Here is a 25,102-nt window from a genome sequence, read left to right as displayed (position 1 = left end):
AAAAAAAAAAAAAAAATTGATTTTAAAATGATTGTTTTGGCACGAGGGCTGTTCCTCACCCTTTGATTTACTGAAATCTGAAGAAGGTGGAGGTCAAAGGGGCAAGACAGGCCGTGGCCTAAAACCCAGTGGAAAGTAAATGACGTGGGTTTTACTCCTTTTAAAAAAAAAAATTGTTTGTGTTCAGACAGTGAGTGGAGAAAACAAGCAGGGTTGGATTTCAGCTCGGATGGATTCTTGGAATGAATCCACAGCTCTCGCTCACAACAGCTTTGACTTCAGCGTGGTGAGCAGCGGGGCTGACCGGAGGCGGTTGAGCAATGCCTTACTGGTAAGCAGGAAGGAGGACGTCCTGCGGCGCGGGGTGGCCGGGGAGCATCCGACGTGTGAGAAAGCTAACCGTGGCTTGGGTTTTCTCAGGGTGGTTTTCATGCTTTCTTCAGGCCAGCTCCTTCCTAGACCATTTTTTTGGTGCTTGTTCCTTGAAACCTAAGCTCGCCAGCATGTCTGCGTTTAGCCGGAGGACTCTGCTGCCGCCTGTGCTGAAACACTGCTCCACAGCATCCCCCCAAAATACAGAGGTGCAAACTGCTCTCCCTCTCCCACCATGGGGGACTCTACTCAACTGCACTGAAATCCAGAGCAGAATGTTTAAGTGAACTCTCATCCAACAGCTGAAGCGTTAGTTACCTCCAGTTGAAGCGTTAGTTACCTCCAGTTTCAGATGCCACGTGTTCAGATTCCGTGTCTGAAATACGCGGCGTGACCTCCAGGTCACGTGTGTTCGTTATAAAACCAAATGAAAACGCGTTCCCTGTCAGTGTGTGTCTGTTGTGTGCAACAAAATAAAGATGAGCTTGGAAACACAATAGAATTCAAACAAATCGATGTTAATTTCAAAACCTACCTGGGACATTGAGTTCTGTGGTATGGAAAATTGATGTCAGTGAAAACAAACCACCGCGGTGAACGCAGCGCCTTCCTTATTACGCTAATTATTGCGGTAAATATTGCTGTGATAAAATTGCCGTCAATGGAGTAAAATATATTATTCCCAATTATAACTTCATTAATAATGCACCATCTGTTTAGCAGATCGGTGATGGATCTCCTGAATTCCCCTTTTCTTTCCAGAAGGAGCCACAACTGGGATCCCCGGCAGCCAGCGCGCCCTACGAGCCGGTAGCCGAACCTGCTCCGCTGCAGTCAGGTGAGCGAGAACAGCTCTGCCCTCGTGAAACCCGTGGTGTCACTTCACCGTTCCTTTACCTTCCACTGAGGGTTGAGTTTTACCCGCTCCAGCGGGGAAACGCCGCAGCAGGTAGGACGTGGGGGGTTCGGAGGTGCTCTTCTGGTTTGACTCTTGGTGCTCCTGCCGCTCTGAGGCAAAGGCTGGGGATTACTCGCTGCCCACGTGGAGCGACGTTCTGCTCGTTATGTAACAGTAATCCACCTCCTTAATTAGGGAAGGAGATCTCTAGATTCCAAAGAAGACAGGTCCCTCTTAGTCAGAAGGCGTGAGGTGTGTGGGGGAGCCTTTGTTCTTGTTGGGAGCCAAGGGAAGCAGCAGGCTGGGAGATGAAGTTCAGTTTCCTTTTTTATCCAGCCTTTGCTGGAACGTCTGTACATGGTAACCGGTAGCACACGAACAGGAGATGCTGCAGACGATGGGTTTTTCGTGCTGGATAGTGGGGGTTTTGCTCTGTGCTGGAATACCAGATGCTGCAAATGGCCTGTCTTCTCCCTGCCCTCTGAGCAGAACGGTGAAGGGCAGAGGCAGGAGATCCGTGCCTCACCCATCCTGGGCTGTTTTCCCTCATCTTTGGCTTCACATTGATCCCACTGAAGCTCTTCCGTCCTGGAAGTGTGCGACAGCCGTAAGGATTTTGGTCCGTTCTGCTGAGGACAGCTCTTGCAAATCACTGTGTATTCCACTAAAATTATTCAATCCTTGGTTCCAGTCTTCCCTGTACAAACAATCAACACTAAACCACTGTCTGGTAGCGCTGACTAACAAATCCTGTAATTAGTAACCTCCAGTTAACGAAGCAGCATGGTGATTAAAGCCTCATGACTTTTCTATAGAAGAAATAAGTTAAATGTCAGTTGTGCTGTTTCACGTTGCCCCAGAGCTTCGTGTGGTCTCGGAGCACAGAATACATCAGCAGCGTTGTTCTGAAAGTTTTAGACCCGTTTGTCCGTTTTGTTGGTATTTTCCCTGCGTGCCCCCAAATACAATATTTAAATTTGATTTAAGCTGGAGCGATGCCTGGAGCTGTAGTTTACCTCCTGGTAAGCCTCGCTGCCTAGAGGAGGTGGCCACACTGGGCAAATAAACGTTAGTGGAAAGGAAACGGCGGTGAGATGAAGCCTGGTGTTTGGTCTGCACCGACCTCCGAGGAACAGCGTTTCACCACTGTGTTTCCACTGCTTCCTTTTCCAAAATCGCTTCCCCAGTTTTTCACACAACCTTGTCTTCACGTATCTTCTTCTTCCGAGGTCTCGAATCTCGCCTGCCGCACAGACGGCAGTGCCGCGGCACCACGCGTGGCTTGATGCGGTTGGGTCTGACCACATCCCTTTTGTCCAGCGTTACCCTGCTGGTCACCAGATGCTGCCTTCTGAGTGCAGCTGCTTCTGTGAAATACTTTGAAATCTTTCTCGTGGGCTTTAAGGAAATGATCTCTGTCGCTGCTTGGAACGCTCAATAGCTGGAAATTTCACAGCGGGCTGCGGGCTGCGGTACGTGAGTGGTGGTGTCCCCTTTCTCTGGTCACCTCCATCGTGGCACTGTCACACTTGGCACGCACGAGTGCTTTCCGTGGAGCCTCCAAAGTCCCTTGGGGCTGCAGCAGTGCTTTTGTGAAACACTATATTTCCTGTCTCATGTGTGACATACCAGCAAGGTAAAGGAACTTAAGCTTGGTGAGATGACAAACCCAGAGCTGAGAATAGAGCGTCTTGCTCACAGAGTTCTGTTGTCCTAGAGATGGATTATCTTTAGATCAAGGGTGCTGTGTTTCAAAGAAGAGAAGGAGCGTTGCTTGCTTCTATTAGTGTAGTGGAACTGAAGGGGCAGCGAGTGTGTGTTTCAAACCTCCCCGTTTTCGGGAGGCCTTTGCCATCCCCGGTGGGGCTTTGGGGAGAAGCGGGTCAGGCTGATGCTGCTTTGGGGCGGGAGGAGGAGCTGGACAGATGAGGAACGCTCTGCAGTCGCTCGGAGGAGCTGAGAGCTGTGTGACTCCAAAGGCAGCAGTTCTGTGTGTCGCAGCAGGGCTTTTGGAGGTGGGAACGGTGGCTCAACGCGCGCCTTTGGGCCTTGGGGGGTATCTTGCCTTCCAAAACCCAGCTCAGTGGGAAAAAAGCTGCCTGCAGTGAGCCGGGCTGAGCTGCAGAGGTCTCTGTTAAGCCACCTAAGTGGCTTTGGAGTATGTCAAATCGGAAAGCTGTTGCTATGCTGTGGCCTTTTGATATTAAATAATGTAATACATTTTAATAACAGAGACTGTCACGCTCCCACTGCTTTAATGGCAGCTCCAGGGTACAGCGCGGTCCGGCCAGCGCAGCGGAGCGGGGCGCTACAGGGGCCAGAGTCCTTGCAGCTCTGCCTGGAGCTCTCGGAGGAGTCAGCTTCGGCTTTGTGAGGAGGAGGGTGGCTTTTCTTGCTGCTCTTAGCGCTGAGCCCAGCTCTGCAGAGCAGTCCCCGTCCAGAGATGCCTACAAAACGCGAGGGTTCCGCTTTCCAGCGGTGGGTGTCGGCAGATGGCAGCACCCTGCCCTGCGCAGGCTGTTATTTCTGGCCGGGAGATTCCTCGGTCCCCTGGATTCAACACCACAGTCTAGACTTACTGACAGACAGGATTCTTCTCCTGTTAGGTAAGCAAGATGTAGACGCCCATTATGCAAATTCCCAGCCCCAGTGTCCCTCTAACATTTTTTCACATTGTCTAAATAAGGTGCTGTTTCATACAAAAATTCGTAGCGAGGCTTTTGGGCAGCTTTCAGCAGCCTTGCCCTCTAGGCCTGATTGTTTTCCTTGAAGATAGCTAATCAGTGCAGCCCGAGTGCTTTTTTGCCCTCAGCAGCTGTCCAGAGGTGGAGCAGCAGGAAGAGGCTGGCTGCGTGAAGACCTAATGTTGTTCAAATGAGACGCTTAATGACCAGGAGCTCTTGTCCCTGGCGCTGCGGGGCCGTCCAGGCAGGCTCCTGCGTGGTTTCTACTAAACATAACATCATTACCCAGACTGAACAGGCGGTTTTTGGCTCTAAGTGTGCATCCCGGGCAAGAGAAGAGTTAGAGGGTGCAGCGATCCCACGCCTTTCCCCATCGGGCTGTGAAATCTGGGCAGAGGTGTTGCCCTGTTCACTGGCTCCTGTGACCCACGCCCCTGTGTCCCAGGCTGAGGGAGGTGGGAATGGATTATCCAAAGTGGCTGAAAATGTCTGTGACATTTTTCCTCTTTCTTTTTTTTTATGGAGAAATTAAACAAGCCTATTGGGCCTGATGACTACTGATTTATTCTTGCAGCTGTAGACCCGAGAGACTCTTGTCGTGTACTTGTTACATGAGCACTAATTTCTGAGCACTCAGTATTTCTTCAAATGTTTTATAATGTGATTCTGTAGCTAATGTCTGTCCTTCTGCCCCCAGTCTGAGGCTGTTGTAGACTCTTCAACCTCAGAGCACACGGTTTTGACACAAATAGCTGGGAAGAGATGACTGGAGGCTTAATAAGATGCTCGTTGGGTCAGTATCTGGCAGCCAACCAACAAGGCAGACTTTCAAATTGCTGTTAGTGCTGCATGGTGATCGCATCTCTTCTCAAGAAAACATTGGAAAGCTTCCTAATCTTGAATTCACTGCGCAGGCACGTGATTTTCTGGGAATTAGCTTGAATGCACTGCAGAATGGTTCATAAATACCTACATGGCCTAATATTAGATAATGGAAAAACGAGTTACAGCAGGGGTTTTGTCAGTTTTCTTCATGGTGGCCCTTCAGCCGGCCCTGGTGGCCTCTCTTTATACCAGCAGCTGCCAGCTCTGATGATGCTTCTGTTCCTTCCTTATCTAAGAAAGGAAAAAAGTCTGTAGTGTTTAAATTGCAACGTTACTCCTGTTTTGCTGAGTATTATTTGTTTTGGGCCGTAGATGATTCTTTAAAGAATTCTTTTAAGCTGCTTGCAGGGGAAAGGCTAACAGGCTCTGCCCTGGGGCGTCTGCAGAGCTGTGCTGTTTGGATGTTCAACCTGATGTTGACATCCAGGAGGACGACTTTGCCCTTTGCTGCCCTCGTGGTGGCTGGTGGTGGGACTCTCCCTTCCCGTCCCTTCCTGCGTGGGAAGGCTGGCCTCCAGCCGCCGCCTCAGCCCTGAAGTGGGCTCTGCACCTTGGCGGCTTGTCGCAGCCCCCGGTCGCCGTCGATGACTCGTGATACGACCTTTCGCCCGCAGCCCCCCAGTACCTCTGAGCAACTGGCAGGGGTTCAAACCGGCTCCAGCTCGCCTTCTCATTTTGAAAGTGGATTTTAACATTTCTGCTTTAAGATCTGAGATAATGAAAGGGGGTGAGCGTGGCTGAGTCAGTTCTCACTGACTCTGGGTTCTGTCCTTCCTGCCCTCCCACGCGCTCCACCTGCGCACCCAGCTAACCTTCAGCGGCCACAGCCCCACGGGCTTTCCTCCCGACAGCTGGCAGCGAACAGGGCTGGGCTCCTAGTCCTCCGCTCCTCGCCCCGAGATAACAGTCGAGGTGTTTTGGAAGAGCAGTGGCTGAGGAGCGTCGGAGCCCTAGGGAGGAAAAAGGGGGGCCCCGAAGTTCGGGCAAGCCGCTGCTCTGTCCTGCCTTTGCCCAGGTGGCAAACAGCCAGGGGAATTAAACCAGCCTTTCCTTTGAAACACCTAAACTCTGGGCAAACACAAATAGATCCTTACGGTCGTTTCCAGCAGCAGAGCTGAGGTTTCGTTGTTTGACAGTATCGGATGCGACCCGGAGTTGTCATCTGCTGGCCCGGGAGCGGACGGAGTTAGTCACACCTGATGAGCCAGCCTGACTTCTGTTTTGGCCTGCGAGGTGCTGACGGACGTGCCAGGCGTTGCCCATCGCAGTTTAGTGAGATGGTCTGGTGGCATCCGTGGTACCGGTCAGAGAAATATCGGACTTGGGTTTGTGTCGTAGCGAACCAGGGTGCTCCAGCCCTGCCCGCAGTGCCGCGTGCGGTCAGTGAGCCTCGGAGCTGGCCTGTGCTAAGCCGGGTTTGTCTGGCTTGTCGTAAATTCTTTGAAGTTTAGGGCTGCCTAAGCACTTTTCTATCCATGTGCAAAAATGCTTACTGTGATTTTTTTTTTTTTTTTTTTTTTTTTTTTTAAAAAAAACTAAATCTTTTCTTTTCTGGTGAGTTGTGGGCTAACTGGAAGAACAGTCCGGAACAAGCGTGAGCTTGCAAACAAGATGGGGAAAGGATCTGTCCTGCTGCAAAATTCAGTGTGTTTGAAATGCAAATCGCTCGGAGGGTGCAGAGGATTTAGGTGAATAATCCAACTGTCAATTGTTTCTGTAATTGATTTCTAACTTTCTGGTGTGAAAGCCCTTAATCTCTTATCTGAATCTCGTTGAATTTCTGCTTTCAAGTTGTGGAACAGTCTCACATAGGCATATTGTCATTAAACAGGTTTGCTTGTTCTTTATCTAGTTTTCCTCAGTGCAGATATATGTAAAAGTGCCTGAACAGCACTAACTTTACATATTTCCAGCTGGTTTCCCATCCCAGCACAGGGTGCACGTACAGCTGCTCGCTCACTGCTGTCTGGACGGGCTTGCATTCCTCAGCCCTGAGGCCAGCATTCCTCTGCTCCTCTGCACCAGCTCATTTGTTTAGTATTTAAATTTTGAATCCCAGACCTGTCTCCAGATCACTTAAGCTACCAGACACCTTTATTAGCTGTACGTACAGCCCCCGCCCTCTGGCGTCTCAAATCTCGATCATACTTATTAAAATAAAACGGGTATTGGCAACTTTCAGTTGCTTGTTGCTGTAGTTCACCGGAATTAATCTGGAATCCCCAAATGCCATTTGACTGAGTAAAGGCAGTTGCACTTTGCTTACTAGGCACTCAGCTGTTTCGCTTAAAAATCTGGAAGGAAAGTTGCTTTTCTTTTAAGTCTTGATGGCAGCTTGGACTGGAGAAATCTCCTTTGGTTTGGGCTTCTCCTCCTCCTCCCCGTGTATACACGAGCTCTTACGTGAGCTCTTCTTTCCTTAGAATTCAGCTTTGCTGCTGAGGCTCACGGTGTTGCTGTCGCGCTCCCAGCTGTGCGAGGCCACGGGGCAAAGGTGTGTGCAAAAGTGTCTAGGAAGAGCCAAATCAGCGGTTGGTTTGGGTGCCGTGCTTCTAAACCTGCAGTGCGCCTCTGCTTTCCACCTACTGCTTTCCTCAGCTTGGCTTGTTGTTGGTACCTACGTGATGGAAACGGGCGATCCGCATCCCCCAGGTCCGGGGAAAAAACCCAAACCAGCCCCAAAAGACAGACACTCCTGTTCCTCAGTGACTCTGAGCTTGGTGCCTCCAGCCTGAGCTGGGGTTGAACTAAGACAGCAGTGTTGGAGTTCTTCGTCTTTCTAAAAACTAGACCTACGTGGGGGTTTATGAATCTGGGCTTTCTGTGTAACCGTGGGGCCACGGCCAGCGCTGTGCCAGTAAATCCTTGATCTGGCAGAAACAGGCACTTCCAGTACAAACAAACAGAGAACTTGAACGTCCCTTGGAAGCCTCCCATCTGAGCGTTACCGTAGCCTGGTGATGAAATGCGATCGATTCTCGGCGTTTGGAGGCGTACCAGCAGGTCTCTGACGGTTGATAGCCACAGGCTGGACAAAGCCTGATTTAATCGGATTGCATCATCTGTGCCAGGCGCTTCGTAAACCCGAATCTCCTGGGACTTGTCTTTGCTGCTTCTGGTCTGGGCTTCGCTAGCTCTGAGCCGAAGGGACGCGTTATTTCCTCAGCAGATCTCGAATCTGTGTTGGTGTCTCTGCAGATAGTGCTCAGCCTGGGGACAGCTTTGGTTCTCTACAAACTACCTGCTAAGAATAACTTTGCAGAGCATCTGCAGTGGAATACAAAAAAACCCCTCAGTAACATGAGGATAGGCAGTTTCGTCCAAGAAATTTCCTTATAAAGTATTGCTACGGCTGCACAGCCCTGCCAACAGGAGCGGCCCGCCCTGCCAGTAATTTCTCTTCCTCTCCCTGTTGCAGTAAAGACCGCGCTCCTGCCAAAGTCACACCCACTGCGCCGCGATCGAGGCAGAGCGCGGAGACTGGCAGAGATCCGCCATAGACGGGGCGTTGTGCCCGACTTTGGAACTGGAGCTGAGGAGAGGGGAGTTCTGCAGAACAGTTGTGAAGGGCGCACGCTGCCAGTTGCAATCCTGTGGCAGCCAGGCCCTGAGACAGAAGGAAGTGATTCCTCGGCGTGCTGAGCAGCACTTGCTGCCCCTTCTCGTTGGCTCCGGGGGTGGGGGGGAAGAGCATGAGTCACGTAAACTGCTTTTACAAGTCTTTGTGTCTGCAAACCAGTCCTGCTCTTCCTAATTTTTCTTGTGCTCTTCAAGGAAAGTGGCTAAAAACAAATTAACTGCTAGTTTTTGTGGCACAGCCGCTAAATGGCCGAGCTCTTCTTCAAGCTCTGTAAGAAAGCTTTTTTCTGTTTTCTGAACTATTGCACTTGAACTGATCAGCCCAGAGTGTTTGCTGGGATGAAAGCCTTGATCCTAGCGCACTCGTAACGCTGCTGGGGTGGAGCTGGTGGGGTTAGCTTTGGGGACACGAGCTTTGGGAAGCTCAGATCTGTCGAGAATGACCAAAGCTTGTCATGCTTTGGCACAAGGAGTAACGGGAAGTGTTTTGGGGCTGTTCCCAAGAAGCCTGGTTCCTTTTAAACCAAAGCAGATGAGCTCAGAAGACAGAAATTCCGTTCTGGGGGCTTGTACCCTCCAGGGTTCGGTTGCCTGCAGCTGTAGGAGCCACCTCTGCCCTCGGTTGAGGGGAGGCGGCTCTGATGCAGGGCTGGGGGCTTTCATGTCACTTTTATGTTGGAGTTGTTCAGCTTTTTGTCGTAAAACCTCGTGTTCAGCAAAAATGGGCACTCCGCACACGCGTTGTGCGGGCGGCTGAGGGAAGCTGTGGTTCAGGCCTTCCGGTTGTCCGCAGCAGGATTTTTTGGTTCGTTAGCTCCCTCCTAACGATGGGTGAGCCTTACAGAATGGGCAGCGGGGTTTTAACGGCTTGAAATTGCCTCGGTGCTTTTTGCAGTGCCGTGTGAGCTGGGGCCGCAGGCGATCCGCGGAGGAGGAACAGCGGACGTCTGCTTGTGCAGCGCGTTTCTTCGGGCGAGCTGCTGGTCGTTGTGCCAGCGCGTTTCCAGCTTTGTCAGCACCGACAAAAATCCCGTCTCCTCGGTGACAAATGCTGGTTTCTGTCTGTGCCCAAGTGCTTTGTTACGATTTACAGCGGCCTCGCAGGAAGAGAAGGTCAGTCGTTTTCCCGAGGTTGTGCGGGAAAGCTGTGGCAGAGCTGGTGCGGGAACCTGGGCTGCGGCCTTCGGCTCTGTGGTTTCGCCTCGCGGCGCTCCTTGCTCGCTGTGTAGCTCTGAAACGGAGGGTGAGAGCGACTCGCTGAGAGGACCCGCTTGGTTTTCGACTGTGGTGTGTGCCTCTGCAGAACCAGACAGCACCAACTGTTCTCCGGAGCGGGCATTAAAGCAGCCTTGGCTCAGAAGGTGTGCCGGGGAACGCTAACCTTGGAAGAAGGCTGGGCAAACTCCGGCTGCCCTGCTCCCTCCCCGGGGCTGCTGCTCTCGGGGTCAAGCTGGCAGGTGATTTTGTGTCCTGCCTCTAGCGCTCATATTAAACAACCAGCCCGCTTCGAAATGCAACAGCCACTGCTCAGAGTTGAATTGCGTTTGAAACAGGGCAGGACTTTCAGTTCTGCACGTCTAATTTGAGCTCAGTGAAGTGCTCAGAGCGTTTTATGAGCTGCTCAGCCAGCACCACTCCACGACACCTGATTTTTCAGAAGGTCCCTCTCCTGTCCCTGGCTGGCACCTGAGTTACCACGTTTTTTCCCCACAGTCTGTAATTTCTCGGTGACAGTCGTTATTTGATGTCCCTTCCCTTCACCTCTTCCGCACACGAGCTTACAAACCAGCTTTCCTTCCCTCCTGTGTGCTCGAAACGCTTTTCTAAGAATTTAATTTCTGCAGCATATGCAAAAGTCCTCGGTGGTTTTAATCAGACACAATCAGCGGTGTGCAGATAGGCAAGGGAACGTTTGAGATCGTGGCAGTCTCTGTGTAAGACTTTTTTAGTGTAATTGAGATAATCCAAGTTTAATACATCAAAAAAACCCCATCTGGGGCAACGTCTTGATTCTCTCTGTCTCTCTCCAGTGGCCTTGTTCAGATTTCAGTCTCCTAAGAGGTGCCTTGAGATGCTGTGATTGTTTGTAACCTTTTTTTTTTCCCCCTCAGTTTTCTCCTTTTCCTTGTACCCCTCGACACCTTCAGAGTTAAGTTTGTATCACACTAAAATTTGGCGAAATGAACGCACCTTCTGTCAATTTTCCATGAACTGCAGCCTGACTCTGTATACGGGGGAGAAGAGATAGGAGGCTTCGAGGTGAAACACCTTCAGAGAAAGGGTTTGCTTAGCTGGATGTTTAGGTTCAGCAGAATAGATTTGCTTTATAGGCCCGTACCAAGCAACTGCTTGGCATCTTCTGTCACAGTCGTGAGTCACCCCTACAACATCCTTTTGCAGCAACGTTCTCAGCGCCGTAGGTCTCCTCGGAATGCTCCTGGCTGCCCTCCAGCCATGTCACGCTGCCTCGCTTTGGAGATGAGCTTGTTTGGGTACCTGTCTCCTTCACCGCTCCGGGGTCAGCCTGACACCCTCCTCTTCCACAGAAAGTTTGTGCCTCTGGAGCTGGGGGCCGTTATAGGGCCCTGAATTTTGGGGCACCCTGAAGCGGTGCATGCAGCCCCCCAAGAGGGATGGTCGCAGGGCTCTGGGGGAGCACAGCGTGCAGAGGGTGCACCCTGGGAGCACCGAGTCCGTTAGGCCTGTTAACAGCACCCGCTCTTCTCGCTTTCTCAAAGCTGGTGTGTCAGTCCAAGGCTGCCTTGCTGTTTGGCTGAATCACGGAAAAAGGAGAGGGGAGAGCTGAGGCAGGGTTCGGGTTCAGCTCCGAGACAGCAATAAGGGCTGTCTGCCCCCATCTCCCACGGTGAGCTTGAGTGAGTGCAGGGGTATGCGAATGCAATCGATGCTGAAAATCTGCTCTATTGTGGCTTGGAGTGGTGTGAAATACTTTGAGGTGGATGTATCTTCGAGGTGCCGTATCGAGTGCCTGCCTGCATCGCGTGGGGACACGCGCCGCGTGTTTGTGTTTGCCGCTGGGATCCCTTGTCTTCCCGTCGCTCTCGGATCCGATGCTCCCTTTGCTCGCTCTGTCTCGTCTCGGCGTGGGTGGTGCCGTTCGTTCTTCAAGTGAGTTGGCGCCTCTTTGTTTTCACTAGCTTTGGGGAAATGACCTCTGCTTTCCCACAGTCAGGGGCTGGATTTCACAGCTGTCTTCACCAGACCAGGTTTCTGGCCATTTGAGCGTCGCATCTGGGAAACGCATTACTGCTTAAGAAAGGCTGGGAATAGGGTTCACAGGCCCAAGAGGTTCAGTTGAAGGAGCGCAGTTGGTTTTGGAGAGCTTGGGCAAAAAGGGTGGTCGTGGTCCCTCGGGACCCTGAAAGGCAGCGGGGACGGGAGGTGAGCTGAGAGCTCGGGATGAGTTGGAGTGAGCTGCCATAGCTGGGGAATGGGAACGGCTGCTCCGCTGTCTTTGTGCCAGAGCAGCGCTGGGAGTCTCCCCAGGAGAAATAAAATGGCTTAGGTCCAGTATTTACTGTCGGATGGGGAAGAGCAGTGCTGTGCTTGCGGGCCGTTCACACGGCTGGGGCTGTGTGAATCATCTCGCAGAGTTACCCAGCTCGGTAGGTCACGTCTGCCTCGCTGGGCTCTCCTCGGCATCTCCTCCCTTGCCATTCCCACGATGGGAGGGGAGGGGGAAAAGATGTGGTGAACTCGGTGAGTTTCCTGTGGTTGGGTGACTCAATTAGTACTCAGTCGTGTTGCTAATGCTCCTCATGTGTCCCTAGCTGGTCTGGCCTGAGCGCCCTAGAACCTGCTGGTGGTCGGCACGTGGTGGCAACCGTCCCTGCTACGGCTGTGCCACCTGGAGCCTCTGGTAACTGCGGTTCCGCGACCAAACCCTGCTCGTCTTTAGGATGCCTGTGAATATACCGTAACAGTTGGTGTGAAAACTGTTCCAGGAGGCAATTCCCTCGGCTGTCAGTTTTTCTTAATCAAAGCTGCATTCATCCTGTTTGCGCCTCAGCCTGCTGCTCCAGGTTTTGATGGAGCCCTGTGGTAACAGTGGCTTTCCTTCCAGGTATGCAGTGTCCCTCCACCCCGAGTCCAAATACCCTGCTGCTTTCAACAGCTTTTGCCTGGAGGCCGTGCCAGCATCCTTTTCCAGAACTCAGAAGGAGGAGGCTTGCACTTCAGAGAACACGTCTGCGTCTCTGCAGTTTGATTTCTCTCTTGTACTATCCAGCTGCTTTGTTTTCCTTCCCTCCAACAAAGGGCAGAATTAATGAGGTTTGGAGGTGATGTGCAGCTAATATCGCTGTTAATCCTTGCACCTTTCTTCCTGTCTTCCTGCCACAGTCTCAGACGTTCAGAGACAATAATAATTTGGCTCCTTCACACCACTGCTCCTTCTTAATGTTAGACTGGAATTAATAGAGGTGCCGTTGTTCTGAGGGTGCTTTGCCTTAATACTTCACCTAGCCATTAAAATGGTCAGCAGGAGTAGCAAAGCATAAGATTGGGTTAGAACCACAGTATTCCTTAATGTTTTCAGCTATTTCTGTGCCTACTGTAGAGTTTTAGTGATGAATATATTAGTTTATGCCTGCTGCGTGCCATCTCTGGCTGAAATCCCAAGTGAAATTCCTATTGCTGAGCATCTCTGGTTTACAGAGGCTTCCCAGAAAAGCCTCCTGAATGTCTTTACAGTCATTAGCTTACGAACGTGTGTCACAGAGTTCTGTTTGTGGAAGGATTATCCATGTCCAGACACTGGCATCTCGCTCCTGTTTTCTGCAGCAATTTCCTCCCTTCCCCAGCGTAACCTCGATGCCTCCGCTCTGCCTCTTGTCCGGCCGGTGACACCCCCGCTGTGTCCTGCGCCGGCGGCTTTTCTGCCTTCTGCAGGGCTGGCAGGGCGGCTGGTGGGGAAGCCCTGGCCGTTTGAAGACACACCAGGCTGTTCCCAGCAGTGGTCGCCCTGGGAAGCGCAAGCCTGAGCGGATTAGCGGCAAACAGAAATGCTATTTACGTGGTTCCAAGCAGAGCAAAAAAACCAAACCAAACCAAAACAAAAATTCCTCCGAACTGCAGCCGTTGCTGGAGCTGGGTTCAGCGCCAGGGCTGTCTGCGCTGGCTCTGCTCGACTTCACGCCAGCGGCTAAATCAACAGGCAGCTCGGTTTGGTGGAGTTCCAGGGAGGGCCTGAGAAACAGCTTTTTACTGTGGCTGCGTGTTGCTCTCGCTGCCCTGACGTGGGGCCCTGAGCTCACGGTGTCCCGATCCGGGGTCCACCTGGGGCTGAGTGTGCTGATCCCGCCCGAGCTCAGAGAAGGGGAACGTGAGCGAGCGGCTTGATTCGGCAAATGGATACTTGAGTGTTGCCTTCAGATGTTTTTCCTACTCAGGCTGCTTATGTGGATGATTCCAGGTGGAAAGCGTGTGAGTTAGTTGCCTCTTAAGCAGCTTTTTCCTCTTTGGGAGCTGGTAAAAGTGTGTTCTCGTGTATGAAGACCTCTCAAGGTAGCTTTTCAGACACCGTGCTGATGCAGCTGACGTGCTCTCTTGAGGTTGTCCCGGTGTCTGCAGGCCGTTTCACAAGGAATACAGTGGTTTGAAGGGCCCGTGCAAACACCCTGTGCTGGTTTAGTCTACAAGCTGCTCCACCTGCAAGTTGCATTTCGGGTTTTCGCAGGCTTTGTCCTGCGTCCCGGCGCGTGCTTCGGGGTCGGCTGAGGTGAGACCCGGTACAACGCTCCGTCCGTGGGAACGAGGGGTGCGGGAGCGGCTTTGCCGCGTTCCCTCGAGCTGTCCCGCTCGCACCAGCCCCGTCCCTGCCCGTGCAGCGCGGGGTGCGCGCTGGCTGCCTCCGGGGCAGGACCCACGGGGTGTTCTGGATCAACCCCCCATCAGGCTATTTACCTTCCCAGAGGAGAGAAGCCGTTGGGAATAGTTCAGGACTGCTCACTGGGATAGGTGGGAGGTGGCAAGCAACACCTCCGTTGTTTGCTTCCTGTAATGAGTTTCCCACACTGTTAGCAAGGCCGTAAATGAGATGGGGAGCTCCTGTCTTCCATGGTCCAGTGGTATCTGGTATTTTAAAGACATTTATTTTGTTGCCAGAACATACAAAAGCATTTGTGTGTTGCTGTAAGTCCAGCAGGCCTGGGGCCCTTCATCTTTGGGTTTAATTTGCTATTAAAGGTAAATGTATAATTCATTTGCCATTGAGAGCCCACTCCTAACATTTTTGTAGGATCTTGGCTCTGCAAATGTCTGGTTTAAAGATTTGTTCTCTAACTGCAAATTTGTTGTGGTTTTATTTTTTTGCATTCCTGAAGAGGTGACAGCTGGTGGTGGGACCCACAAACATCCAACAAAACTCGAATTCTCGAGGCTGTTGTGCAAGAAAGGGTGTCCTGTGTCAGCAGGCGCAGGTGTAATACCAAGCTTGAGGTGGAGGAAGGAAACCAAAAGGCTTCCATGTGTTGAACCGAGTCTTGAACCAAGGGTCCGGCCGCCAAACAAGCCAAAAGCAGCTGATACATTTCTCATAAATGTTATTTATTTTGAAAGGAAAATGAGGGGAAGTGTGGGTTTACTTTTGGTGGCAGGATGCTGTACAACCTGCTGTATGACTCAAGCGTGCTGCATTCCTGGTTTTGCCTCTTTTAAAATGTGATCAAGACTTAACTCCGGTGCTTTTAATTAAGAGTTGTTTGCATTCATCAATACAGGGTGAAAATAGCCGGAGGGTAGACCCAAGCTATCCTCCACGTAGGAAGTGAGTCCAACGGATTATGTTTTGTCCCTACGAGTCTAGTTACAGCACAGTGAAGACTCACCACACGGCTGTGCTGGTGGTGAGGTTATTCTGCTCAAGTTCATGGCCATGCTTGGCCTGTCTCGCCTTACTAGGGCTGTAAGAGACCGGGAGAGGTGACAAACGTGGTCTCGGTGCAGACCTGCGGTGCGTTAACCTTTGAGGTTTTGGTTGGTTTTGGTTGGTTGGTTGTTTTTTTCTGCTGTACCGTATTGCTGATGCTGATTCCCAGGTAGTGCTGCTTTTCCCCCAAACACAAGCCGCAGAGCCTTCGCCCAGTGATGCGCCGGTGACGGCAGCACACACCGATGACCACGGGGGCTTCTGTGGGTTATCCGGGTGGCCGCAGGGCCGTTTGTCGGGCGGTAGCTGTTCAGTGGCAGTGCTGGGCTGTGCCCAGAGGAAACAACAAACCACGTTTTCTCTTGCTGCTACGCCCAGGAGGCGTGCGTGGCCGCTTCGTTTCAATAGCCAGGCGCTGCGCTGGGTCCCAATAGGCAGTTAAGGCACCAACGCGACAGCCTCTTCCAGAGGTGCCCCAGGGGAGGTCTGTAAGGCAAGATGTTTCCTTCTGTATGTTTAAGACTCAAGTCATGTAAAGACTAGTTTATGTCTATTTTATCCATCATTCTCTTTCCACTAGACCTCAATCTTAATAACAGTTAATCGTGTTGTGTCTAAAAGATAAGCTTTTAATATCTTCTACCAGGACGCTGCTTCGCTAGCTGTTACGGAGGTTGGTGCGGAGGCTGCACAGACCCCAAGGTTGCTGTCGGCGTAAAGGACGTCTGGACCCAGCACGTGCTTCTGCCGGTTACTTGGGTGTCCCTGACATTCCCCTCTCGAGCAGACTGTATTCTGTTTTCTTCGTGTGGCAGCGCTCTGTCCCCGACACGGGCAATGCCGGCATCTGGCTGCTCGCTGGGTCCGCTCCGCTGACCCGCAGCTGCAGCAGAGTTAGGAAGTGGAAGTTGATTTCAAACCTTTTACACTGTTGAGTTTGTAGGAGAAGTATTTTGTTTAGATGCTGATGGAGAGAGATTGTACGTCAAACTCTTGAGATGTTTGGGGTTTTTTTTGGCAAGCGTTAGTTCATTAGGAAAGCGTTCCTTTTGGAATGATCTTTCCTCTTTCTCCTGCCCCTCTCCTGCTCAGGCAGGAGGACAGCGGCAGATCTCGGCCTGCGGACAGCCTGCTGGCCGCCCTCCCTGCTCGAGGCAGACCTGGTCTCGGGTGCAGCTGCAGCACCTGCCGTTGGCAGCAGCAGCTCCAGCTCCCATCGCTTGCAGAGAACGGAGGGGCTGCTGTAGTAAAGCACGTGGAGAGGGAACGGTGGTCGCTCCGAGTGCAGGTGGGCGATCGAAGATCGTCGATTCACGGCTTTCCCATGGTGGTGTTGCCTCCAGAGTCTTCCAGCAGTTCCTCCGTTCCCTTGGCCTCTCCAGCACACTCAGACCTCCAGTGCAGGTTAACGCTGCAGATGTGTTGTCCAGCTGTTGGCACACAGCGAGCGCTGTACAACCGGTTTCCCCTGTTGGAAGGAAGAGACGAGATACAGCGGTGATAAGGGAAGGGCCTCAAATCATTTTAAGTCCTGGAGCTTTAGAAATCGTAAAACCAGTAGCTGTGGCCCAGCTGGTCTGCCTGGTTTCTTGCACATTTTCCTTCCTCTCCCGCTGGCCGCTCTCCAGGATGAGCAGCTTTGCAGAATGGGTCTTGAGGCTGATGCAGCCGGAGCGCTACAGAGGCTGGGCGTTGGGGGCCGACCGCTTTTGTTGGAAACTCCTCGTTCCTTCACTTAAGTTCATGGCTTCAACACACGCTACACGCAAATTAATCTGAACCTGGAAGATTCGAAAATAAACTCCTGTGAGCAGAGGAGCTCTCGACCCTCAGCCTGGGGCGTCTGGGCACGCGGTGCAGTTCTATTTGTGGGATTATTCTGCAGAGCCAGTTTGTGAGCGTTACACAGAACAATCGGGCACAAGCAGAACAGGCCGATGCGGGAGGAGGAGGAGGAGGAGGAGGACTTCTGTTCTGCCTCTGGTCAGGACAGCCTGCACTGCAGCTGCCTCCGTGCTCTATCGAAAATAGACAAATTGTACGCTTTGAACTGGGTCACTGTGGTTTTTCTGGGTGGGTTTTTTTTTTTTTGTAGATAATAGGATAATTTTCCAGATGTGCCTGAAAGGAGTGTTAAGATCTGCTGAGAGCTGCTGTGAGGTGGCGACAGTGCAGTCAGGGCCCAGCGAGGTTTATCAGCGCTGCAATTGATGGCTTTTTAATCATGCATAGTTTCATTTAGTGGGATTGTTTACATGCACTGAAGTGTTTCCTTTTATCTAGTTTAATTCTGTTATGGTAAACTGATTCCAAACCAGTGGGCCGGTGCTGTTTTCCTTAAGCTCGTTGGATCCCTTTTCCAGAGCCAAGCTGCTGGGCTCTGGAGTCGAGCTTCCAGCTGGCCGGGGCTTGGGCGCTCCCATGACTGGTCCATGTGAATATTAATGGCTTCGTTTCTGCTGCTCTGGAAAATTACACAGAGCAGAAATCCAGCCTATGTGAGATTGCGGTGTGAAAATAAGTTAGAAACCTCCTTTTCCCTCGTTGTGGTGTGTGTTGGGACAGAACTACCATTGGGACAGGCCCTGGTTGTCCCATGCTGAAGGGGCAGCGTGGTTGCTGCCCTCTTGGAAGGTGTGTGCTTCCCATCCTGCAGGAGTTGAGGAGTTAATCTGGACCATCCTGATGTTTATACAAGTGGAAAGCCAGTGACATTTACCAGGCACTTACTGGCATAGTTGATTGGGAGTCAGTGGATGGGGATTTATTTTTTTAGCTGTCTTTGTTCTGCAGGGTTGCTAATATTCCCAAATGGAGTGTGCTCTTATCAGCAGCATCTGTGGTGCAGGCTGACTCATGTGCTCTTTGAGTGAGGATGACAAATGGAGAGCGGAGACAAACAGCTCCCGAGGATCAGCGTGCACCGAGAGGGGGGAAGGCGAGGACGGTCATCTCCGAAGGCGTTTCTAATAACGTCCTAATTGCTGCCCTCGTGTGGGGAGGCTTGGCCGTCTGCTTCTGCAGGAGCATCATCGAGACTTCCTTGGAAGCAGAGGCGGGACGAGGAGCATCTCCGAGAAGGAGAGCTCTGCCGCTTCTCCGTTCCCCTGAGCTCCAGGAGCGCCGTGCCCCGACGCCCCTCCAGCGCCTCGGGGTCGATGCTTGCCCCAGCTCTGCACCCTGGCAGCACCCGGGGGCGGTTTGGCCTTGGAGCCGTCCTGCGCGCGCTTGGCTGACTCGCAGCACTGCGTTTTGGCCCGCTGCGTGCCAGCAGCGGCCTGTCACCCCGCTGCGGCTGCCCGGCAAGGGACCGCGCGGCCCCTGGCAGCGAGCTGCACCCCTGGCAGCGGGGCGGGAGGGAACGGCTCACACTCCTTCCTTTGCCTAGGAATAGTTAGGAATCGTTTACCGCACCGTACGCCGGATTTTAACCTCGTTTATTTATCAGGTGAAGTTTCAGCGGTGCGCTTGGCCCCCCGTAGGGCTCGTCTGGTTAACGGTGAAATGCGACTTAGCGAGTTAGCTCCGGTCATCGAGCCAGACCCCGAAAGCTGTGTGTTTCCAGCTGTGGCCAGCTCAGGGTGGAAGGGCAGGGGAAACCAAAACAAAGCCCTTTCCCAGGGCCGCCTTCGGAGCACGTGCCTCCGTTTTCACAGCCTCCGTGGTGCCACCGGCGGGTGGGAACGCAGGTGGGATTCGCTCGTTGCTCTTGAGATGGCTTTTGAAGAGGGTTGGGGGGCAGGTAGAGGAGTTTTCCCGCCGACTCGTACTCTGATGTGAAGCTGGGGGTATCTGTGGGTGGGGAGGTAGATGAGGCGGTGCTTGGAAATGCCTTTCTGGGAAAGTGAAGTCCTAATTCTGGCATTTGTTGAAAGGGGATTGCCTACAGTCATCCTTTTTAGGACTAGATGGTGTGAAATTAAGCTGCCTCTTTTCACTTTGATGTTCCTTTTAATTTTCACTAGAACATACCCATTTTCTCTTAATTTCCCCTATGAAAAATGCTTTTTTTTTTTTTAATTATTCTTTAGAAGAGACCACTGACTGAAATTGAAATACAGTCTTCAAGAAATGGTACGACTTTGATCACTAAACTTAAAAGCTAGGAAGGGGATGGGATTAGAGCTATGACTTCTGTAGATAAATATTTGTGAGCATTTGTGACTTGAAGAGAAATTAAAGGGGGAATAAACAGCTGTCCTTTGATCAGCTCTCCAGCTCATTAACCTGTTGAATGCAGTGTCTGGCCAAAGGATTTAAGGCCAGGAGGGGTTCAAGGCATATGAAACAATCACAAATTTCTTCCCCTTTTCTGCGGACAGTGTTTTTTTCCTGTGGTATTTTAATTGTAAACACAGCAGGACACTTGGAGCATGTTAAATTACTCAAGGTTTCCTCTAGTCTTAACCCATCCATAACTTCAGTCTTCCCAATGGTCTGAGATGCCTTGACCTGTAACTCATTTTGGGTTCGTGTGCGAGGTACTCGCTCGAGTGCGGCAGGGCTTGTGGATTCAGATCATCTGGTGGACCTGGAAGGCCTGGCAGGAGGTGGAGATAGCTGCTGAGCTGCAGCCCGGCTCCTGTGCAGAGTGGACGGGAGCTGAACACGAACAGCTTCAGTCTTCCAAACTTCCCATGAGCTGGGTGGACAGACGGCTTCTCCGCGAAGCATGAGTCACTCCCCCAGCAGCCTGGGTGCCACGTATAAATTAATACAGCGTGTAGCTTTTCCCAGGCGAAGCTACAGCAGAGGTTTAATTGTTTAATTGAAGTTCTGCTTTCATGATAGCCCTTCACTCAGTACTGCTCCCAAGCTTTGGAAGCCAAGCCTCGCTGGAGAAGACGGCCAGCAGCCTGTCCGCGGGCTCACCCGAGCGCGGGCACGTGCGTGAGGGTATTGCAGGACAAACACGGAAGCCAACTTGCGCTCCGAGCACCGGGTCCCAAATTCCTCCCTGGAGGAAGAGGGAAGAGCCCCCCCCCCCCCCCCCCCCGGCTGCTGGTGAAGGCTGGCGCGGCATCGCACCCTGCAGCCCGCTCGCTTCTCTGCCCCAGGCTGCTCCTCCGGGGGTTTGGCGGGGTGCTGCAGAACTTCAGCGGGAAATTCGTCGCCCTTGTTTTGGCACAGAAGTCGTCGCTGAGTCCCCGCGCTGTTGATCCTGCCTCGAAGCAGAGGCCCGAGCAGTAGGACTTGTTGGCCCTAACCTTGCAAATAGCTTTGGACGGCCCCTGGACCTCGGGTTTAAAGCCTTAGAAAGCAACGCCTGCCGCCGAGAGGCTGCAGCAGTGGGTTAGGGCAGTTAGAGCAGCCTCGCTGCTCTCCTCCAGCGCTTCCCAGGTATCTTCAAGGAACTGTCATTTTTGCATTCTGTCCGGGCAGAACTGGCTCTGCCACAACGCGATGACGTTTCTTTTCCTGGTACTTAAAGCCGTCGGTTACTTTGGAGGGGAACCTGTTAGAAGGAGAGCGCGTTGCGCGGCCTTTTCTTGCCTTAACGCTGCAAACGTGCGGCCGCAGCGACTGCAAGAGGCGGTTGGGTCTTGGCGGGCCTTCCCCTGGGTGGTGGGGATGGCTCAGCAGATGCTCCGCCGGCTTTTATGGGCCGCAGTCGCCGGCGGCGAGCCAAAGCCCCAGCGGGAAGCCGTGCGGCACGCTGAGCTCTGCCTCGCTCCTGCGGCTCCAGCGGCAAAGTGGAGCTTTTTGTAATTATCTCAGAGAGTCTATCTGGAGCTCCAGGCTATATGGGAGTCAAGAGGCGCACATGGAGCTTGAGCTGTTCGTTGCTTTTAACTTTGGGATGGTGTTGCCTTCAAACACGCTTCCTCAGTTTCTTTAGGTCATCTGACTGGGGTTTGTTTACGCCAGGAGAATATTAGCTAAGGGCTGTCTGGCTTTGCCACGTAACGTGTTGCAGTTTCTCTGCTCGTAACTCAGAGCCGAATGTCACTGCAGCTCGTCCGGATTTGAGCAGGCATTTTGTTTTGTTGCTGCCGTAAAACAGCCAACAATTTTAAGTTGGCAGCCAAATCTTAACGTGATACTGGTGGGAGCGAGGCGGTGGTACGCTGTTCCGCAGTGGTGTTCTTTGAGGCCCGAGGTGTTTGACATTAGAAGCACGCGGTGTCGGTTCAGGGTGGCTTTTAGGGTGATGTTTACCTTGATGCACTGACGCGGAGGGGCAGTTAGGGCTGGTGGTGAAGAAGTAGGTGACTGGGGAGTAATAGGAGACTTAGGGGATTCGTGCAAAGCCGGGAACCTGCCGTCCTGGCCAAAGTGTCAGCGACTGGTTGGCCCGTTATCTGATAGTAACAGCGGTAATTCAAAAATACTTTAGGACTTGTAGTGGTTTTCTTGTTACGGTGTGCCTGTTCTTGCTGCTGCCAGCTCCTTTGAAGTGTTAGTTAATGGGGTGCTGATCATCTGCTTCTGTGTTTCTCTTGCCGTCAGCAGCCTCTGGAAAACTTATTAAACAGAGTCATTTGAAGAGGCTCCTAACATGGTAGCAAATGCTGTGAGGGGAAGGCTCTGTCTTATTCTTACCATCTGTCTCGCTGCACACTCCAGATGATGCAGCGCGCTGTGCGCCGTATCAGAATAAACCCTTTATTTTTAACGAACTGCATTTAAGACACATTAGCAGAACATCGAGCCAATCCCTAAATTTGGGACTGTCCCCTCAAGGCACGCTACCACACACACCGCATCCTTCAGCTCTGGAGCTGGCACCGAGGAGCTGCAGACTCCTACTCTGACATTTCAGAAAAGGAGGCTCTGTTCCACCGCGGGGCTCGGAGCCGGGCTGACTTACGCTGATTCACGGGGTATAAGCAGTGTTTATCTTCAAAGGACGTGCGTGCGCCTGTGCGCTCACCAGGCTCGGCTGTCGAGTAATCCGTAGGACAAATTGAGTTTGGAGCAGAGTCTGCCGGGTCTGGGCGCGAGAGACCAAAGCTCTGGAGATTAAACCGGTGGAGGTGGAGGAGCTGGAGGTGCCGTGGCACCTTGAACGCAGCTCGGCTCCTCTCTCCCCCGCAAGTGGTGGCCAGGTCACTGTGGTGTCAGCTGTTCTTTTTCATTAATAGTTTGGTTTATTTTGTTTGCCTGCTGCGTGGGTGGCAGCATGAGATGTCTCATGATTCTCCCGAGTGGTTTGATGAGTGTTCTCTGCTTTCTTCTCCCTCTTGTCCTGCAGTGATTGCCTTCGCTGTCCTGCGAGCAGGCTGGTCACACGACGGCTGGGCCAGTTGGTGTGTACATCGGGCTGCAGAGGTGTGCGTCATTAGGCCCTTTTTAACATCTGTAAATGAACGCAGGGTGCTGAGCGCAGGCTGCGGGCTGCTGGCAAGCGGCTGATCTGCTGCTGTCAGACACAGGAAAATGGTCGGGTCTGAGCCACGGCTGGTCAACGCCGGCTCCGGGCACGCAAGCTAGCACTGATGGCGGGTTTCGCTGCTAGGCCACTTGGTGTTATTTTAACATTTGGCTGAATAGAGAGTTCTTGCGACAGATTTTCTTTTTTTTCCCCTTTTCTGGCTCACTCAGAAGCAAGCCAGGAGCCAGCATGTGGGACACTACAGCAAAAATCCGGCTTGCTGTTCAGAGCAGGAGAAAGTTGGCACCAGGCTGCTCCTCCTGTGATCCTTGACCTGCTGCCCTGCAGTCACCGTAAAGGCAGCTCCTGTGTCAGGGACCTTGGGGGAGTTTGGGAAGTGAACGGGCAGGCTGGGCTCAAACCAGTGCTTAAAACCAGTCTCTTCTAGGTGAATGTTCATTTTTTTGTTTACATCTCCAGAGAGTGACTGAGGGCAAAGCAAATGTCATCTGTACCGATTCCTGCAGCTCCTATTTATGGAAGCATTTCCTTCCACTTTAGTGAGTAAACCCAAGCCAATCTTCCCTTTGCACGAGCCTGGCCGTTGCCCCACATCGCCAGCCTCGTGAGGAGCTCGCTGAAAGTCCACGGCCGTCTTCTGCAGTGGTGCTGAATTCCCTTTCTAGTGACCCAGTCATTTCCCCTGGCATTTCCCGCTCCGGTCCATGGGATTTACGTGCTGCCAGAGCGGCGGCGTTCTCCCTGCGAGGACTGGGTTTGCCTCATTTCACGCTCCGCGCCGAGCCGCTCTGCGTGTAACGTCTGCGGCATCCCGAAGCCCTTGGAGGAGGGGATGAATGAGTGCACACGCTGGATTTATTTGTGTTATTAGTCTTCAGTGACTAATCCACCTGGTTTCTCATTGTCATCTTCTGCAGTTGCTTTTACCTTTTCTTCTCCAGCATTTCCTACTCCACAGGAAGCGTTGGCGCTCCGGAGCAGGCCCGTTGCCTCTCCTCCATCGGTTACCCTCTCGTCAACTTGCAGGTCATAGTTCAGTTACTAAGTTGGGTTGTAGCTCCTCCTTTTTCCCCCCCACACGGCTGCTAAAACATCCTCCTGCCTTTGCTGTCACTTAGAGCTTACACAGTAAACCCCAGCTCTGTCGAGACAATGTGTAAGACGCTTTTCTGAGTAATACTGAAATTCCACCCAAAAGTTGCACCCTTGCGAACTGTTCTGCTCTTGGCTGGCGAAAGCCCTGTCCGTGTAAGCCCAGTTCTTACAGAGTGAGTTCAGGGCAGGGTAAGGGGAACTTTCTCCCTCCGTTTTCAGCTTTGTTCGTGACTGTTTGAAAACCACTGGGTGCAGGTCAGGGGTTTGAGTGGCAAGGCGGGTGCTGCCTTTCTGTAGCGACTGCGGTGGGAGCCGAGGGCGCTCCGAGCATCGCGCGTGTCCCTGGCAATCTCTGCTGAACCTTTGGCAGTTTCCAGAACACTAAATTCCCAGGAAAGAGTGAAGGAATATCTCAGAGCAGCTGGAACGATCCTGTTTAAAACCATTTCATCACTTTTTAAAGCACCTCGTGGATTTAAAAGCAACAGTCCCATGAACCGTACTGCTTGGTCAACTCGTTCGATGCTGCAAGTGGATTTTTCTCGCCCCTTTCACACCCAAACCTTACCCGCGCGGGGGGAGGAGAGCCTGCACACACGGTCCGGGTTCCTCAGGGCTGGAGGAGGTGGCAGCGCGGCACCCCGGCACCAGGGAGGGCTGTGGGGCGGCTGCGTGCCAGGGCTGGATCCCGGCCACCCACGGGAGGAGGAGGAGGAGGAGACGCACGATGCCAAGGACTACACTCGTTCTGCCTCGCGGGCTTTTTTTAGCCCTAGTAGCAACTGATACCAGAGCAGCTTTTGGCCCTGCTGGCAAACACAAATAGGCGTTTTTCACGAGATACTAAATCCTGCCTTTCTTCCCTTTATTTCTGGTATAGGAGACTCCAGGTAGGTGCAGCACTAATCAATCTTAGCGTGAATGAGCAACTTCAGGCAAACAGCAGCAGTCATTTGAGGTTCTCGTACAGCACAAGGACTTTCCCTTTTTTAAATAAACCGTATCGCTTCAGCTCGCTGCTAGAAATAACCTCGGCCTGCCACCGGCGAGCGCCTGCGCGTCGCGTTTCTGAATTCCTGCTTTTTTGCCCCAAGTCCTTCGGGAACGACGTGTGCGGCGCTGTCTGCGGCGGAACAAGGACTGAAGGAATCTGCGGGGCTTTCTCTTGGCTTTTCGGAGATGAGCCTGGTGTAAATCACACCTCTCAGCAGCAGCGTCAGGCTTTTAGTAGGATCTGCCAGCGGGGCCGAGTTGGGTTCCCGTTGTGCAAGGCGCTGGTGGAGGTAGTTGATGGTTCATGCTTCGGAAACTCGCTGTGTCCTGTGGTAAAGGGCTGCACGGACTGGAAAACCTGCTCAGAAAAG

The 25,102-nt window shown here is 52.4% G+C and overlaps 1 protein-coding gene across 1 annotated transcript in view; it reads left to right on the top strand.

Annotated features, from left to right (window-relative positions):
* The first annotated feature begins 1,152 nt into the window (after window positions 1-1,152).
* Window positions 1,153-25,102, top strand: part of GNG7 (G protein subunit gamma 7) — a 48,266-nt gene continuing 24,316 nt past the window's right edge. Inside the window, exon 1 of the mRNA XM_086477416.1 lies at window positions 1,153-1,210. The gene's annotated coding sequence lies outside the window, so the exon portion shown is untranslated. The remainder of the gene's footprint in view (window positions 1,211-25,102) is intronic.

This window comes from Leptosomus discolor, chromosome 24, assembly GCF_034619465.1.
Source record: "Leptosomus discolor isolate bLepDis1 chromosome 24, bLepDis1.hap2, whole genome shotgun sequence".
Lineage (NCBI taxonomy): Eukaryota > Metazoa > Chordata > Aves > Leptosomiformes > Leptosomidae > Leptosomus > Leptosomus discolor.
This window is presented reverse-complemented; position numbering and strand designations above follow the sequence as displayed.